At 35.0% G+C, this 7,873-nt stretch overlaps 1 non-coding gene across 1 annotated transcript; it reads left to right on the forward strand.

The window, feature by feature from the left end:
* The first annotated feature begins 6,896 nt into the window (after positions 1-6,896).
* Positions 6,897-7,003, forward strand: LOC118344449. The gene has a single exon (XR_004798236.1). It is a non-coding gene; the product is annotated as a small nucleolar RNA R71 (small nucleolar RNA).
* The last annotated feature ends 870 nt before the right edge of the window (positions 7,004-7,873 follow it).

The following is a 7,873-nucleotide window of genomic DNA, read 5'->3' on the forward strand; positions in this document are numbered from 1 at the left end:
TCCAATTTTCTAAAACTATTTATTAAAGTCCCACTACGAGGATGGGCATTACAAAGTTAGAACCTCCATAGTATCATCATAAGTTGTTGGCCCAAATCTAGTTTGTAAAGCCCTCACAAATGAGTCCCATCCATTAAAAGTTCCATAATCCATGGCATCTTGGTACCATATCGCCTCTCCTTCCATGTGATATAAGGACATCAGAAGCCTCTGGTTTGAAGGTGTTTGATAGAATTCAAGATACTGGGTGGCTTTGAAAATCCATCCAGCAGGGTTACTCCCATCGAAATGTCGAAAATCCAACCTCACTCCCCTAGGTACAAAGACCCTTTCATCATTATTCACCACTATAGTCTTATAACAACCCTCCTATGAGGGAGTTACTTGACAATTTTCAACTTAGTTTCTACTCATGCCAGCAAAGTTGTTCTAACATGTCAATAATGCCATGGATAGAATGTTATTGACCATCCAGTTGCCTTTGAAAAGCTTCTTATTGTTTCTAGGAACCATCTTGGTGCAACTTCAAAGCTGCTCATGTACCTTCTACCATGAGAAGACCGACCTCTATGATACCACTTGCCACGGGCTCCTTCAGTCATAACAAGACACAAGAAGAAATAACAGAGGGAAAAAAATGCAAGAACTCAGAACAAGAATGGAAAGAAACCTAAGAACTCAATTTTTATTCTTGGAAAGGATTTTCAAGGAATCTTCAACCTCCAAATGACTTCAATCATAAGAATTATGAACAATAACTAGCTTCCAGTTTTCTAGCTTTTATACAAGTTCTATTACAAAGGAAGTAAAAACGCGATCATTTTAATCACATCTAATACTAATACTCAACGTGTTATTCTTCTTCCCACTGCAATCCTTCTGATCTTCAAAATGCCCCGCATCACTTAAGTCCCCAACGGCACCGTTTCGACCTTCATTCTGTTACAATTGTTGGTCTTCAAAATGCACCGCATCACTTAAGTCCCCAACGTACCATTTCGCCTTTCATTCCGTTAATTTCGCCTTTCACTTAAATGTTGCGTTTGAGTTGTTATTTCATTTCTTAATGTAATCTCTTGTGTGGGGACCTATTTGGTTACTAACAACACATAAAGGGAAAAGGGGGAGGGAAGAGGGTATTGTCGAATTACTTGTGGCTTGAGTCCTTGGGAGGTTGGATTTTCTCAAACAATCTGGTTGTTCATAAATCTCAAGTTCAATTCCTTAGTTTCCCTTATTTACATTACCTATTTTTATTTCTTTTATCCTTTCCGACAAAGATCTTAACAGTTTGATGGAAGAAGTCAGGGTGAAAGGAAAGACTTGAACGGCACAAAGGTCACCCTCTCGAGAGCTCAAAGATAAAACAGGAAGCCATTTTAAATACTCCATGAAACTCACGATTGAGATTTAAGAATTTTACATAATCCTAAAAGTTATTTGTGTTATTTGTTGTGAATGTTTGATATAAAGCTAAATTATGACAACGATACATACAACAATGCTAATAATTATAAAAGTCGAACTATTAAATCAGGAAAGAGATTTATTTTTGGATAATGCTATGGTGACCAAGACTTTTGATCGATGGCATTTACCAACTAACGTGGCATACCACATAGCTATTTATTATTTTATTAAAAAAAAGGACAGTGAAATTGGCAATAATAGCAAATTTAGAAAGAGAAAGTTCTAAGTATGTGAGTATGCCACGGCTACCGACGCTAGCAAGTATGAGTTTGTGTCGGGAAAAGGTGTTTGTGGATTCTTGGAAGGACCAAAAGCTTTAATCTCCGAGAATTGTATGATCGTTCGGATGATTATATTGTTTGCGACGAACAAAGTCATGGTCCTAGGATTTTCACCCATAAAGATTTTTGGGAGGCCAATTTAGAAGAAGAGGCCATTGATCGAGAAAAGTAGAAGACTATCAAAAACTTTGGTTTTGGTGTGGTTTTGAAGAAAGCAAAACAAGAAACATCCAATGGAAATTTGATATAAGGGGAGGAAAATCAGATAGATGGTGCATAAAGGAATGTTCTATGTAACAATAATGTTGTGGACAAAATCGAATTGGTCTCGGAAGAATGCTCTTTACAATTTGGATCAGAAATAGATTGGCTTAGGGTTAGCTCAGTAAGTGTTTTGTTTATTTTTATCTTTAATATTAAGTAGTGACGTGGCATGAATCGGTAAGGCTTAGTGGTAAGTGGGATCGGACAACCTAGCATTTTCTCTATTTTTTTTATTTTTCTTTATATTTATGGGTAGTGTTCGCATAAAAATGTCTACAAGTGCACAGAACAATAACAAGTAGTAAAGTATTTTAAAGAAAACGAATGTCGAACCCACATAGTTTAATTATGCTATTGAGTACTAAAATTTACTAAATTAATTACTATTTGAAAAACAAAATTTTAAAGAATAGATTATCTAAATTAAACTGAAGAAAAGAGTATTAAAATTTAGATTTTCAAAGATAATAAGAATAGATTTAGAACATTTGATTTCACCTATCAAATCTCGTACAATTTATTTTTCCTTATTATAAAATTTCGATTATCCCAAGTTGATGATAAAAATCCTTTAACTATTCAATATTTTCTCTCGAACAATACCAAAAATATCTCTAACTAATAACTCAATATCTCTATGTGTATTTTACTAATTGGAGACTCATTAAGTTATTTGGGTATTTCTGAAAAATCACACTAATTGCGGTAAAGTATCTCTACTTTCGCTCAACTAATAGTGTTTAATCCTAGAGCTCTAATCATAAATCACCTCTCGGTCTCATTGCGATTCAATAAATTGAACAATAATTAGCTAGCAAATTGAAGCATTAAGAATAAAGAATAAATACTCAATCATGAAAATATTAAACATAAAATAACTTAGAATATAAATTGTGTATTCAATACTATGCTACATCAAAATTCTAGAAAATAAAATTAGCTCATAATGAAATTTAAAAGAAAAAGAATAAAACTAGTGTTCTTTGTTAAAATCGGTTGATAAAGTATGCGGCTCTTGCCTCTGCTCTTCAGATCCGCCTCCTTCAAAGAAACTTAAAGAATAAACTCTGAAATATTTTACTCTAAAACTTAGACTCTCCTCCCTTAATTTCGTGCTAATAATATGCTTATATAGGGCACAAAAGAAACCCTAATATTTTCATGATTTCTGCCTAAAATATCGCCTAACTTTTAGGACTAATTTTTGGCAGCCTTGTATATACTATAGGAGTCAGAATTTAGAAATTTTTATTAGAAACAAAGTTGTGGACCTTTATGTAAGCTTTCCAACCCCTCTAGAATCGCATCTATCGGATATATGAGTAGAAATTTATGATCAAAATACTCAAGCATGTTTAGGCTATCTCCCAGTGTATTCTGAACTTGGACTTCTTGTGGATTCCTTCTATGATTTCTCTCTTTTTCTTGATAAAAATTACTTTCAAACCCTTTACTAGTTGTTACCTATGATGTCGTTTAGGTTGGTCTTTTAAGTTGATTGGTTAGACTAGTCACACAATCTAACCGCCTAGAGCCTTGTTGCCAAGTCTTCTCGCCCTGGAGGGAAAATATCTCGTTCATCGCCTAACTCTTGTCCCCAATTCTGTAATCTCTTCTTTTGTACCAAAGTGACATTCTTTCGCACTAAATCTTCTTATTCATTCAAATCCAAGAAAATAAAGAAAAATTTGTAGAAATCAAATAAAATCAATAGTATTGATTGACAACTGACATTTTTCATAAATAAAAGAGTAGTAAAAATTATACTTATCAAATACCCTCAAAGTTAAGCTTTGCTTGCCCTCGAGCAAAGAAAAATAAAAATAATTAAAAAAAGTGTTGGTTTGATTCATAAAGTTTATTGCCTCAAATGTTGCCTAAACTTTGATAGGTGATATAATGATAGGTGCTGAAATTAATTTCTTTTTCAATGTTTTAAAAGCATGTAAGCATTAATCAGAAAACTCAAACCGAGTATCTTTAATCAACAGATTGCAAAGAGATTTAGTAATTTGGGAAAAATCCTTGATAAACCGACGATAGAACCTAACGTGACCCAAAAAACTTCTCACGCCCTTCACATTGGTCGGTAGTGGGAGTTTATCAATAATTTCTATCTTTGCTCGATCGACCTCAATTCCGTTGAAGGAAATGCGGTGGCCAAGCACTATTCCCTTCTTAACCATGAAGTTGCATTTTTTCCAATTTAAAATAAGATTTTTCTCCTTTCATCTCTGCAAAACCAAGGATAACTTAGATAAACAATTTTTAAAAGAGTGACCAAAAACCAAAAAGTCATCCATGAAAACTTCTAAAAATTTTTTCACCATGTCCAAGAAGATGGACATCATACATCTTTGAAAAGTAGCTGGCGCATTGCAAAGATCAAAAGGTATGCGCCTATATGCAAAAGTGCCATAAGGACAGGTGAAAGTGGTATTCTCTTGATTATCAAGTGCAACGGTTATTTGATTGTAACCAGAATATCCATCTAGAAAACAGTAGTAAGCGTGGCCAGCAAGTCTTTCTAGCATTTGATCAATAAAATGTAAGGAAAAATAGTCTTTCCTAGTTGCATCATTAAGTCTTCGATAGTCTATGCATACTCGTCATCTCGTGATTGTCCTCAAAGGTATGAGTTCATTGTTGTCATTATTGATCACGGTTATCCTTTCTTTCTTTGAGACGACTTACACTGGACTTATCCATGCACTATCTGAGATTGGATAAATGATCACTTATCTAAAAACTTCAATACCTATTTATGCACCACATCTTGCATCGATGGATTCAATCTCCTCTGGGGTTGGATGATTGGTTTTAAATTATCCTCCATTAAAATCTTGTGCATGCAAATTGAATGGCTAATTTCTTTGATGTCCGAGATGGTCCAACCCAAGGCCACTTTGTGTTCCTGCAAGACTCTCCACAACTTCTATTTCTCTACATCACTCAAGGACTTGTTAATAATAACTGAAAAAATAGAGTCCTGGCCTAAGAAAACGTATCTTAAATTTGATGGAAACGGTTTGAGTTCAAGTTCGGGTGGTTCCTTACTTGAAGATGTCTGCCGAGATCAGTTTAGCTCTTCCACTTTCAGTTTTATTGAAGGAGGAAGGGATAGTGTAACTTCCAAATATCTCTCACACTCCCTAACCTCTTCATCTTCGGATTCAATAGATGTAGAGTGAGTAAGACATACTTCAAGTGCTAGTTTTGGAAATTCAGCTCCATAAGTCTTGTCAGCCATGACCACGTCTTGGTCGCTTATTTGAAAACAAGAGTGTACCTTAGAAGGGAATTTCATATATTTAAATACATCAAAAGTGACCTACTTCTCCCCAGCCCTCAAAATGAGTTTCCCTTGCTGGACATCAATTAAGGTTCTCTCTGTCGCAAGGAAAGGTTAGCCCATTATTAAAGGGATCTCGTCGTCCTCCTCCATATCAAGTATAATGAAGTCGGTCGGGAAGATGAACTTATCAATTTTCACCAGTACGTCCTCAATGAGTCCTTTCGGGTATTTAATAGATCTATCTGCTGACTGTAGAGATATAGTGGTCGGCTTTGCTTCTCCAAGACCTAGTTTCCTGAAAACAGAGAAATGCATTATATTAATACTTGCCCCTAAGTCGCATAAAGTTTTATCAAAATAGGAATTTTCTATATTGCAAGGGATCGTGAAACTCCCGGATCTTTCAACTTAGGCGGCAACTTCTTTTGTAAAATTGCACTGCTCTCCTCGGTTAGCATTACAGTCTCATGCTCCTCCAACTTCCGCTTGTTTGATAATATATCCTTAAAAACTTTTGCATATTTAGGCATTCGCTCTAAAGTTTCAATGAGAGAAATACTAATATGCAGTTACTTAAATATACTCAGAAATTTAGAGAACTAATTATCAATCTTATTTTTTCTTAATCTCTGCGGAAAAGAAATTGGTGGATCATAAATTGAAGGAGAATAAGTTTTAGATATAAACTCCTTGAATTTCTTTGGTTTTGCAGCCCTTTATTCTCCTTAGTCTTCTCAGCTTGCTAATCGATCGCATCCCGCTCTGCTTCTTTCACCTCGGACTTGACTTCCTTCATCTCAGACTCCATGTTTTCGGCAGCTTCTGCATCTCGCTCTGTATTTACTATTTGCGGCTGGTCATATGTCCACCCACTTCTCAATGTTATGACTTTGACATGTTCTTTCGGATTGATCACAATGTTATTCAGTAAAGTCTCTGTTGTCCTCTCAGTAAGCATGTTTGAGAATTGACCGATTTGTGTCTCAAGATTACAGATTGAAGCCGAGTTATTTTGGATCACCATATCAGTCTTTTGCATATACTGCATAATCATATCTTTAAGTGCCGGCTTCTTTTCTTTCTGTGGAAACTGTTGAGGTGGTCTAGCCGGCACTTGGTTATTGCTCTATGAAAAGTTAGGGTGATTTCTTCATCTGGAATTGAACGTGTTTAAATAAGGATTGTTTTGACATTAGAAATTGGACACGTAATGGACTTGCTCATAACTCGGTTGGGCAAAAGGATTCCCCACTCGGCAATCTACACTTAAATGATTTCCTGCGCAATGATCACCAACAATATTAGTTTGAATAGCATTAACGTTCATTTTACCTAGTTGTTGTGATAGATTAGCCATCTACGCCACCAATGTGGTAATATAATCAAGTTCAAAAACTCCAGCTATCTTTCTTAGCATTGTTTTCTCCACAGACCATTGATAATTGTTGGATGTCAATTCTTCCAAAAATTTATTTGTAACTTCATGGGTCTTACTCATTAATGCTCCTCACGCGGCCGCATCAACTATAGATCAATTTGTGGGTCCCAAACCATTGTAAAATGTCTGTACTTGAAGCCAAGCTGGGAGGTCGTGATGTGGACATTTGCGCAATAAATCCTAGTATTTCTCTCATGCCTCATATAATGATTCACCCTTAATTTGGGTGAAGGTAATAATATCATTCCTTAACTTCACTTCTTGGCCAGAGGGAAATATTTTGCTAAGAATTTTTATGCCAACTCCTCTCAGGTGGTGATGATGCCAGGCAGCAAAGAGTTTAATCAAGTTTTTTCTTTTTCCCTAAGTGAGAAAAGAAAAGTCTCAATCGAATCGCATCATCTGTCACTCCATTGTGTTTAAAATTATCACAAATTTCTAAGAAATTTGCAATATAGACATTAGGACCCTCTTGTGACGGCCCCCAAAACTAGACGGTTTGTTGAATCATTTGAATGATGGCCGGCTTGATCTCGAAGTTATTGACTTGTATAGCTGGCCGCCTTATACTAGATGTCGCCCTATTGACGGAGGGCATAGCATAGTCTCTTAAAGCTTTGTACTCCTGGTTGGCCATATTAAATTTAAAAGTGACGACCTCTTTCTTTTTCTCTTTATTAATTCGTCGTAAGGTTTTTTCAATCTCGAGATCAAAAAATGTATGCTCTAATGATTTAGATTGGGGTATGCACTTCTGACTCCTGAAAAGAAAAACGAAATTGAGATATAATTTAAACCAATTTTTAAAAATAAAATAAAATCCAAAGTGGTAAAAATCTAGCTAGTATCAATATCAATAACAAATAACTAATCCCCTTTAATGCTGCCAAAAACTTGTTCTACTAAAATATCTGCAAGTGCACATAATCGTAACAAGTAGTAAAGTATTTTGAAGAAAACGGATGTCAAATCCACAGAGATTAATTATGCTATTGAGTACTGAAATTTACTAAATTAATTACTATTTGGAAAACTAAATTTTAAAGAATAAATTATCTAAATTAAACTGAAGAAAAGAGTATTAAAATTTAGATTTTTAAGAATAATAAGAATAGATCTAGAGCT

Source organism: Juglans regia, chromosome 1 (assembly GCF_001411555.2).
Source record: "Juglans regia cultivar Chandler chromosome 1, Walnut 2.0, whole genome shotgun sequence".
Taxonomy (NCBI): Eukaryota; Viridiplantae; Streptophyta; class Magnoliopsida; order Fagales; family Juglandaceae; genus Juglans; species Juglans regia.